The following is a 10,996-nucleotide window of genomic DNA, read 5'->3' as shown; positions in this document are numbered from 1 at the left end:
GACCGTGTGGAGGGAAGAGCAAGTGTTAAGAGCAACTGGTCGGGATTTCAGCGCTGAACACCACCATGGGGGGTTTGCCTTGCCTAGAACCCGATCGGGCACAAGGGAGGCAGGAGGCGTGGGTGGGCGTGGCAGAGGGAGCAGGAGGGGCTGGTCCTGGGTCCTGGTCCTTCTTCCTATTATCATCTTCCAGGGGGCCTCTGCTATGCTACGCCTGGCTTTGTCTGTGGAGGGTCTTTTGGTGATTAACAGGGGCAGTGGAAGTCTGCGTCTGTTGTCCCCATGGGTCACCCACCAACCTGGGGTGCTGGGCAGGCAGGACTGATGATCGATCCTTGTACTTGAGGGACAGAGGCTCAGAGAGGTGAGACAACCTGCCTAAGTCACACAGCTAACAGAGGGCAGAGTCAGGCCCTCTCTCCTGGCTCCTAACAGAGTGTGCTAACACCAGGCTGGCCTCTCCTCCCGGCTTTTCCTCTGGAGGAGGATCCTGGTACACCTGGGACAGAAGCTTCCAAGGCAAGGCCACCTCCCCAGGGTTTGGCCCATGAATCAGGATCTCTCAAGGCTCTCCTGGGGACCACCACCTCTCTTCTGTCCCTTTGAGGGCTGGGTTCCTCTGGCAGCCATGACGGCAGTCCTTACCCCGGGGTCTCCTCTGTCCGTGGGACTCTGGGGTCTTCAGGGGGACTGGTCTGGCCCCATTCACATCCCTACCACCCAGAAGGCAACAAGAGTCCCTGATGTCACCATCCAGCACGTCCTCTCTAGGACAGTCACGTGGGTGGGAGGTTCCTAGGCTGATTCCGTTCTGTCCTCTTCCCCTCCTCCTAGTACTAATTAAAACTAATGATAATAACGATAATAATACTCACAGCCATGTTGACTATTAGTAACGCCCCCGTGACTGTGTTTCCATTTACTGGGTGCTTACCAAGTGTCCAGCTCTATGCCAGGTGTCCTGCACGCCCTAGCTCGTTTCATCTTGACAGCCAGCATTTCACAGATGAGAAAGCTGAGGCTCAGAGAGGTGCAGTCATGGGCCCAGGGTCACACAGCTGACCAAATCACGGAAGTCATCACTCAGAATGTTGAAAGCTCGCACCTCCCAAAGTCACGTGCTAAGTTCCTGGCGCAGCCACGACTGGAGCCTGGCTTGGTTGCCTCTGGATTTTGAGCTCTTCTCACTCTGTGCCTCTGGGCTGGGCTGGGCTGCATGGGAACTTGAGAACCACGGGGTCTGGTTGTTCTGCCTGTCCATGCTGTGGGACTTTGGACCTGCTGCTTACCCTCTTGGGGCCTGGGTCACCCCATCTGGGTGCAGGGGCTGACAGCTTCCTCCCTGTGATCTATCGGAGGGCTGCGAGTTACAGTCATAGCTGGGAATGCCTGTAAAAACCTCCTTGACATGGTCTGGACGCAGAGAATTAGCACAGAGAGAGTAATTACCCAAGCGGCGTCGCCAGTCCCCTCTGTGCCTGGGACAGCCTTGACATTTAATCCCCACAATTAGCTTGGGATGACGGAACTTGAGCTGAGCTCTGCAGCAAGGAAGCTGAGACTCGGGGAAGCCAAGTAGCTCGTTCAAGGTCACAGGTAGGAGATGGGGAAGCAGGGATTTGAACCTGGTCTGTGTGCGCCCCAAAGTGATCACCCCCCAACCCTGGTGAGAGACAGCTCCCTGGGGGTGGAGGTTCCCAAGCAAATTCAAGGTGGGGATACTCATGGGAGCTTAGCAGGTGGGTCTGAGGCAGGTGGGACGGTGCTGTCATGGAGTGAGTTCCCAGCTGCCCTGTTCAAGCCTCCTCCCGCTTTGCCCTTCAGCGGAATGAGAGAGAACCTCCTCCCCCATCATTCCTTGTCTCAAAGACAGAGGCAGCTCTTGTTCTGAGAGGAGCAGGAAAAGAGGGAGGTCTGGCGGTGCTGGGACCTGCTCCGCAGGTAACCGTGACCTCTCCTCCCGGACCAGCCAAGCCCAGCTTTGCTCAGCCACTGGGCAGGGACTTTGATGCCCCAGCAGAGGGAGGGAGGAAACGGGGCTAGGTAGCACCCCTGCCTTCTCCCACCTCCCCATCTTACCTGATTCCCTGGGTCTTCAGAGCGTTGTCATAATTAAATCTGACAACCATTCATTCTATCCGATAGAAGGGCTTCCAGTGTCATGGTTTGAGATAGGCAGAGGGTGGGAAGGGGACCTTGGGCTACAGCCAAGAGGCTGCCTCTGCTCTTGTTCCATTCGTCATGCCCTGTGTGACCTTGAGCCAATGCTTTGTCCTCTCTGGGCCTCAGTTACCCGTCTGTGGATGGAGGGGGCCGGCTTGGATCATTCTTAAAGGCCCTTTCAGCTCTGAAAGTCTCTGAATCGCTCAAATGGAAGGTCCCAAGGTGCCCTCTGGGCTCTTTGCCAGCCATCCCTCCTCCCATGGGGCCACAAGGCCCCGGAGCATAGGAATGTGGGGAGGCTGGAGCGTGCTTCTGATGCGTGGCTGACTGGCAAGGATGGGAGTGACCGCCATTAAAAACCCATTCCTATTCGGTCTGGTCGATTCTGGAATAAATCTGGGATGCCTATGTTTGGCCAGCTGCAGAGAGAGCCCTCCCGAGGTCCTTTCCACCTTGTTGTTAGAGGGGGAATACTATGGAGACGTTGGGGTCAGACTGAGTTCAAATCCCAGCTGTGTCCGTTCTGATGGGTGAACTTAGGTGATTCACTTGGTTTCAGCTAATGCGTATGAAAGAGCAGATAATAATCTCAGACTCACGGACGTGTTGTACAGGCTCCATGTTATCCCAGGCAGATCACTGGGCCTGGCTCACAGTAAGTGCTTAGCGAAAGGAGGTTCCCGCCTCTGACCCCAGTGCCTTCCCAATCCCCAATTTCCAACAAACTACATGAGGCTCCAGAATGGCAGGACGCCTCACTGTGCTTTCCAGAACCTTAGTGCCGTGTTCCATGTGGACAAGCAGATGCAGCCAGGTGTGTTTTATGATGATGATGCAGTGCTTTATGGTCGTTTCTTCTCCTCTTTCTTAAATTTTCTCTGGAAACTACAAAACTGGGCCACATGCCTCAGTGGCCGCTCTCTTGAGATGGCTGGGTTCTTCATCCATGAGTCTTGCTTCCCCCACAGGAAACTGGAAGCCCTAGGCTCTGGCCAGCACAGTGGGGGCAGGAGAGAAGCCTGCTTCCCATGGATCTCTCCCTGGAATCCAACTGGCTGGCTCTAGCCACTGATCAGAATTCACTGGTGGGTGAGCGTGAGGTCTCTCCAATTAACTATAGAACGAGACTCCTAAAGCTTAAGGGTCCCGGCTGGGGTTCCGGAATTCTGAGGTGGCATCCAGGGGTTGACTCTGACCAGACCCCAGGGTCTGGCACAGCTCTATTCCTGGGCCCAGTCCTGGAGCCAAAGGTCAGGGAGTTTACTACACTGGGCACATTTTGTGGTTGCCCCTGATTCAGAGACCTGTGGTTTGGGGAGGGAGGAGATGAAATTCCCTGCAGAGTGGTGGTTTCTGGGAAGGGAGAACATGCTTGATCAGACAACTCACTGCTGCTTTTGTTAAGCTGTCACAAAGCTCATCACCACATGGAGCTTCTTTTTTCCTTTCCCTAAAAATCAGCGTACTGTTCTCTGCTCTCCCTGGACTCCTGGCCAGGGACTTTTCCAGTTAGCAGAGGAACTGCATCCGGCTTCCTCCTGCTTCACTGATTGGGAGAGGTATTGTCCCCTAGTTCTTTTTTTTTTGCTTTTCAGTTGTATTAATCCATCCATCCATCATCCATCTATCCATCATTCATCATCTATCAGCCACCCATCCATCATCTATCCATCCATCCATCCATCCATTCATCCATCCATCCATCATCCATCCATCTATCCATCATCCATCCATCCATCCATCCATCCATTCATCTATCATCCATTCATCTATCATCCATCCATCCATCATCCATCATCCACCCATCCATCATATATCCATTCAACTATCTATCCATCCATCCAGTCATCAATGATCCAGTCATCCAGCATTCATCCATCCACCCATCATCCAAGGACCCATCCATCCATCATTCATTCATCCATACGTCCATCCATCTATACATGTGTCCATCCATCCAACCATCACCCATCATCCAACCATCTATCCATCCATTTGTCTGTCTATCCATTCTTCCATCCATATACCCATCCATCTACCTACAGACTGTATAATAAACATCTACTCTGTTCCAGGCACTGTACCTGGAGATAACAGCTCTGTGCAAAACCGACATGATCCTGCAGATTGTAAGATAGCAAGGGAGACAGACTATTTAACAAACAAAACAGTACTTTGTGCTCCAGACTTATAGCCTCTGTTTATCAGTTTCCTTATGTGGTGCATGGGACGATGGCAGTGACTATTTCGTGGGATTATTGTGACAATTTGATGAGATAGTATGGGTAAAGTGTTGGCCCAGTGCCTGGCATGTAGTAAGTGCTCAATAAATGTTAGCTGTGATGATAACGATGTCCATGGTCATGATGAAGAAGATGATGATGAAGGTCACCTACACCAGTGTCTCTGGCACTAACCAAGCACCCATAGGTATCCCTGAGCTGGGCAGCCTGGCTTTCCTTAGCAGTGGCAGAAGGCAAGGAAGGGGAGGCCCCATGCCAGATTCTCAGGGTGGGGCATGGGTACTGGCTGTGCCATCTGGAGGCAGGTTGTGTGAGGTCTGAGGCCTTCTTGGGGGAACCTGAGCCAACCTAGCTGTCTGTCTGGTTTGCCCAGTTGGGAATTGGTTGTGAACTTTCTCAGGGCAAAATAAACCATGACACCAGGAGCAGCAGATTGTCTGACACCTCCACTTACCAGCTCTGGGGGATAGTGGATCAGACACTTCCCCTTTCTGAGCCTCAGTTTCCCTATCTGCCAAATAAGGTTCGCAATATCGACATTGAGGCTTGTTGTGTAGATGGGAAATGGTGAAGGGCTTAGAAGGTACCCAGTAAGAAGCACCTGCCTTTGTCGTCATCCATGCATCTGGGGTGACATCCAGAGTTGTGAGCCAGGACTGTGGGACGGGGCTGATGCAGACTGAGTATCTGCCAAACCCCACGTTGGAAGTTTTGGGGAGGGGTGGTGGGATAGAGTCAGATAGACCTGGAATCTGTTCCTTACTTGCTGTGTGACCTTAGGTAAGCTATTTACCTCCCTGTGCCTCTGTTCCACCTGTCAAAAGGGATCTTGTTTTTTGTTTTTTTTAAAGATTTTATTTATTTATTTGAGAGAGAGTGTGTGAGAGAGAACACAAGCGGGGAGGGACAAAGGGAGAGGGAGACGCAGACTCCCTGCTGAGCAGGGAGCCCAACATGGGGCTCGATCCTGGGACTCCAGGATCATGACCTGAGCTGAAGGCAGATGCTTAACCAACTGAACAATCCAGGCTCCCCTCAGAAAAGGGATCTTAAAAGTAGCCATTCTATAGAGCTCTTGCAAGAGTAACAGGATCATGCATGAAGAGCACAGGGCCTTGTGTGTTGTACATATTCAGTAAAGGGGGGTTATCATCACCAAGGGAAGGGGCTCTGGTCCTTCCCTGATATGCTGGGGCTCCCTTCCAACGTGACCCATTGCAGTATGTCTCTGCTGACACTGGGTAGGTCCCAGAAGATGCATATTTCTAGGAGGAAACCTCGGGAAACCAGGCCTTAACCTCTTAGGTTCCATGGGGCAGGACTTGCGTGATCATAACTGAGGGGCTACACGGTTATGGGGGAAGGAACACAGACTTTAGCTTTTAAAACCCAGCTTCTCCACTCTCCTACTGTGTGACCGTGGGCATGTCACCTAACTTCTCTGGGTCTTTTTCTTTAGTCATAAAATGACAAAGCGCCCTTCCTTGCGGGGTTTCCTGGAGGCCGAGCACACAGTGGGCCTCTGTAATGGCAGTGACTTGTGCAGGCTCCTTGGAGGGCGAGGCAGTAGATGTTAATGAACGCTGGGGCTGGTCCAACAATGCAGTCTATAAAGCTCCCGCCTGCAGCTTCTGGTGCGTTGCTAATGGGAGTTTATGTGAAGGACACAGTGGGATAAGGGCCCATTGTTCTGAGTGGGGACGGTTTTATGACTCTTAGAAAGCGTCTTTCATCTGGGAGATCAGGGAGCTTATGGAACCTCCCAGCCCTGGGCGGTGAAACTGGGGGACGCTGAAGGTTTCTGGGGCTGATGCCAGGCTGCAGCCATGGCCAGGCCCTCTTGCTACAGCTGGGGCACTTGGCGGGGGCTGAGCCCCCCCACCCCGAGTGTCACTGCAGCGCGTCCCTTTCCCTAGGCCCAGGACCTTCCCTCCTGGAGATCTGTCCAGCCAGGCCAGGTCTTTTGGCAAGGCTGGAGGCTCACTGTGTCCCCTTGGGGGTTCCCCGCCTGCTCCCCCTCCTCAGCAGCCAGTGCCACATCCCTTTCAACCTTCCAGAATGGGCCTTGGGCCCTCTTCGCTGTCAGCTGACCAGCAACTCTCATGCCTGGGAACGTCGCCTGGCACCCTGAGCCTTGGATCGGGGCCGTCACCTGATGCCAGGAAGAGAAGACCTTGTCTCCTTGTCCTTTCTGGCTCCTTGGCCAGGCCCCAAACAGAGAAATCCAACCTCCCCTTGGCTCAGCAGATGGCCCCAAGCCTTCTGTCTGTTTATCCCCGGTGGAAGCGGCAGAGGCCCTGAGGAATGGATGAGGCTGGAGTGCTCGTGTAGACTGGGCTGGTGCACAGGGCCCGTGGGGTCTGGGCTGATGGGCAGAGGATCACTGTGCCGACACACTTGCATTCGATGTCCCCGACCCAGTTTCTCCCAGGCTGTGACTACCTCTACCCCTCCTCTTTTCTGCTTGGGGAGGTACAAGAAGGCTAGAGCAGGATGTTGGTGGTACCTTGTGGCTTGATTGGCCCCAGAATCCCCTTCACCCTGCAGCGAGACCGTAGTCATGGGCAGTGGGCTCTGTCTGGATAGTAATCCCTCACAGTCTACTCGACTTTCAAGGAATATTATCCACTCGCAACTACGACTGAGAGGGCTTGTAAGAACACAACGGGCCACTTGGATGGACATTCAAGGCTTTGTGCCTCAGTTTCCTCATCTTTAAAATGGGGTTAAAAGTATGTACTTTTAAATAAGATTTTATTTATTTATTTAGAAAGCATGAGCTGGGGTGGGGCAGGGGGGAGGAAGAGAGAGAGAGAATATGTCCAGCAGATTCCATGCTGAGCGGGGAGCCTGATGTCAGGCTGGATCATATGACCCCAAGATCATGACCTGAGCAGAAATCAAGAGTCGGATGCTCAATTGACTGGGCCCATCAGGCCCCCCTAAAAGTGCCTACTTTATAAAGTTGCTGTAAGGATAAAATGAGTAAGGTGTAAGGTAAGACACGGAGCCTGCTGTAGAAAGTGGTATATGAGTGTTTGCTCTTATTATCACTCTTATTTTTATTGTGAACATCTTCTAGATCTACATGTCTCTCTGTCTCACTTTTATGCTATACTCCTGAATTTCTTTTTTCTTTCTTTCTTTTTTTTTTTTTTTTTGGCTTTCCTATGACGCTTCCGGTCTCCCTGGAACCTGGATTTGAATGTGGCTGTGGTTTGCGAAGGCTGGCTGGGGCCCTGTGTGATCTTCCAGGCTCCGTGTCCACGGTCCTTTGACTGTCTCTCACCTCGCCAAGTTCAAATTCCTGAGAGAAACGAGCTGATTGGCCGGGTTTCAGTCAGATGTTCACCGTCTCACCCAATCAGCTGTGCTGGGGAGGAGCCCGCTGCCAGGGCCCATGGGGGTGGAGGGAGGCATATCCTCGCATGTCTACCCCAGGTTCTCCCGGGGTACTATCAGAGAGGCTGAAGAGCTGCAAACAGTGGTTTGGTGCTTTTTTCCCCACCACCAGCCCACAGGGGCGTTCCCAAGGGGTGTTTCCAAGCCATCAGGACAAGCTTTCAGAACTGCTGCTGCTGGCACTTGATTCACAAATTATTGGCCCATTTATAATTTGAAATAGTTGTCAGTATTAAAAATCAAGGGATTTGATATAGAAATCTGGACTTTTGGCTTCTCTTTGGGGGAAAAAAAAGAGAAAACTCTGGGGACACCAAGAATAGATATATAGCATCTACTAGAACTGGGGTGACTGTCCTCTTTACCTGGTGCATGTGCTTTCCAGGCCCTCAGGGGTACCCACTTTCCCTGTGGTACCCCAGTCTGGCCCCCTGGGCACTGGAGTTTGCCTTCTTACTCTATATCCTGGAAATGGGAATTGCACAACGAAAAAGAAAAATTACCTGGTTCTTCAAAATTTTGGACTATGTATACGAACCCAGTTCTGTGAACAGTCCACAAATGTCATCTCATTTATTTCTCTACACAACCATGAGGTTGGTATTATTACTTTCACTCCCACTATGCAGATGGTGAAACTGAGACTCTAAGAAGACATGACGTGATAGAGATTAGCATGAGCGATCTGATTCTAGAAACAACTGTAAACTGACAGACAAACTCTGGGTATAATGCGTTTCCCTCTGAGGCATTTGAGAGGAAATGGCTATCATATTCTTTTCCTTTGGATATTTAGTGTGTATTTCCTACGGACAAGGACATGCTCCACCACAACGGTGATCCAACCATCAAAATCAGGAAATGCGCACGATGCATTCCCGCCATCTCATCCTCAGTCCCTGTGGAGTCTTGCCAGCTGTCCCAGTAATGGCCTTTATTTTATACTGAAAGGGTGGAGTTCAGAACCACACATGGCGTTTAGTTGTCCAGTCTCTGGTTTCCCTCAATCTGGAAAAGTTCCTTGGTCTTTCCTTGACTTTTGTGACCTGGGCATTTTGGAAGACCTTTAGAGAGACGTCCGTCAATTTCAGGTTTTTGTGACATTTGCTCAGGATTGTATGAGTTGTGCACTTTTGGCAGGAATCGGGTGCCGTGCTGTGGTGACCTTCTCCACGCATCCCGTCGGGACACTCATGGTGTCCAAATAGCCCCCTGCTGGTCCTGTCCTCGGTTTGAGCATGTGGGTGATGAGGTGTCTGTGAAGCTGCTCTCTTCCCCTCAGTGGTTACAAGGTATTGCGTGGGGAAGTGCTCAAGCCAGTGTAAATAGCCATTCCTAGCCTTTAGGGTACTCATTGGCTTACTACTTGTCACATCAGTATGGACTCTTGGTTTCCCATTGTATTCAACAGGATATAAACCCTCCCAATCATTATTTATTCTGATGGTCCAATTACTCGCGGTTTGGCTCGTGGGAACTTCCATGAGCTGGTTTCTTTGTCATTTTCTGATGTTGCCATCACTTCTTGAGCAATATATCAGGTTCTGGCCCAGCCCTAGATTACAGGCTCAGAAGGTCCTTCCTCTGGAATCAGCCGTGACTCCATGAAGCTCTGGATCGCTTGAGCCGAGAATGGTATTTAGAAGCCACAATCTGGCTGCTAAGTGTGCTCATCGCTATTGGGTGTCCGTGCTCCAGGGCCTTTGTGGTGGACAGAGCTAGGAGCTCACAGACACTTCCCATTCTAGCCCAACACCACAGGGGGCCATTCAACTTTTCTCCCTTTCCGTATCTGTCATTTACTTCTCCAATGGGGAAAATCCCAGGAATTTAAGCTTTTGACCACTGCTATACTAGCTTGCTTCTCATTAATAAGAATTTGACTATTTATGATAATATAGTATCAAAGAGCATATTGAGCTAATGTCGTTAGTGGGAAGTTGAAAAATCTCTGCTAAGTAGTATTGACTCGATCCTTCAAACTTCTGTGAAGATAGAAGAGGCAATAGGATAATTGTTCCTATTTTACAGGCAGTGGGACAGAGTGGAAGAGGGTGAGGATTGTTTTTAGGGTGCCACAGAGCTCTTGGGTTGGCAGAGCTCTGTATCATGACCATGTCCAGCCCACTGAACATGACTGCCCATCCCCCTCCTGTGGGGGTTTTGGGAGAACTTTGAACCCACATCCCCAAGACAAGGAGCTGCTCAGATTGGCCTGTCCTTAACACTCAGGCCCATGAAGTGATAGCTCAGAGAAGTCAAGTTCCCTTCTTCACCTGAGCCTCCAAGCCCCCTCTGCCTGTGGCTGTGCCTTTGATCTCAGCTTGCTTCCCCACAAATGCAGGTCTTGGGGTGCGGAGGAATCTAGAAGGCTTGAAGTGGGGGTGGTTGCTCAGTGCATCCTAGACCCCTTCAAAATGCCAGTCCTACAGGGACAGGAGTATTATGGGAAGAGAGTTTCATCCATGTAAGGTAGATTGTGTCTGTCTTTCTTTCTTTCTTTTTAAAAAGATTTTATCTATTTGTCAGGGAGAGAGAGAGAGAGATGGAGAGCACAAGCAAGGGGAGTGGCAGGTAGAGGGAGAAGCAGGCTCTCCACTGAACAGGGGCCTGATGTGGGACTGATCCCAGGACACCCGGATCAAGACCTGAGCCGAAAGCAGATGCTTAACTGACTGAGCCACCCAGGCGTCCTTGTATTTGTCTTTTTTTTCATCATCAAAATGGGATCCGGCCTCTCTTAGATAATAGCCTGGTTATGATTGGTTTGATGGTATACAAAATACCAAGGACTGACCACTTCCTGCATGTTCTCCATTCATACTGCCTGGGTGAGTGTGGTATCTGGGCTCGGAAAGTCTGCTTTCCCATCTACCTACTTCCTTTTCCACTATGGGGTGGGGCTGGTGGAAGGGGGCCTGGGCTGGAACCAGAGGTTGGAGACCTGCGTTCCCATCCTGACTTTGCCATAAGCTTTCTAGGCAACCTTGGGCAAGACACTTAGCCTCTCTGGCCAGCAGAAAATACCACACCTGTTTTCCCTCTCTCCCTCCCTCCTTCCTTCTTCCCCAGGTCATCGGTGGAAACAAGGCAGAACAGAATCCTAGCCCCATCCAGATGTATCATTAATGGATATGCTTACACAATAAACCCTGCACCCACCAGAATGTTCAGCAAGTGGGAAATTC

Source organism: Enhydra lutris, unplaced genomic scaffold (assembly GCF_002288905.1).
Source record: "Enhydra lutris kenyoni isolate GAN:26980312 unplaced genomic scaffold, ASM228890v2 scaffoldscaffold38, whole genome shotgun sequence".
Classification (NCBI taxonomy): Eukaryota; Metazoa; Chordata; class Mammalia; order Carnivora; family Mustelidae; genus Enhydra; species Enhydra lutris.
The sequence above is the reverse complement of the archived record's forward strand: the minus strand, read 5'-3'. Positions refer to the sequence as shown.